This window comes from Trachymyrmex cornetzi, unplaced genomic scaffold (assembly GCF_001594075.2).
Source record: "Trachymyrmex cornetzi isolate Tcor2-1 unplaced genomic scaffold, Tcor1.1 scaffold39, whole genome shotgun sequence".
NCBI classification, from domain to species: Eukaryota; Metazoa; Arthropoda; class Insecta; order Hymenoptera; family Formicidae; genus Trachymyrmex; species Trachymyrmex cornetzi.
Window position 1 is genome coordinate 373,844 of NW_017298640.1, and position 374 is coordinate 374,217.

Here is a 374-nt window from a genome sequence, read left to right on the forward strand (position 1 = left end):
AAAATAGCCGGTTAGAGCAGCTCGTGAAAATTTACCTTCACAGTATAATCCAATCAGCGCGACGAATCATAAAACGGTTGCAAAATTCCTGAGTCTGCTGAACGCAGCCCATGTGACTTCAGCCGGGGTGATCCCGATTGACCACATCTCGGTTGATTACCACCAATCACAGCGACCGGTGCTTAGGAGCTTTGTAGTCTCAAGCGCTGTGAGTGGCTCGTGTCCAATTGAGCCGTGTCCAACTGGGTGCCACCCCTTCAGCCTCTGGTTTCTCTCTGGCGGTATTTTATAGATCTAGGCCGGTATTCATAGTCGGTTCTTATTTTAAGACCGTCTTAAGTAATGTCTTAAGTCGCCAATGCGGCCTTCTGATT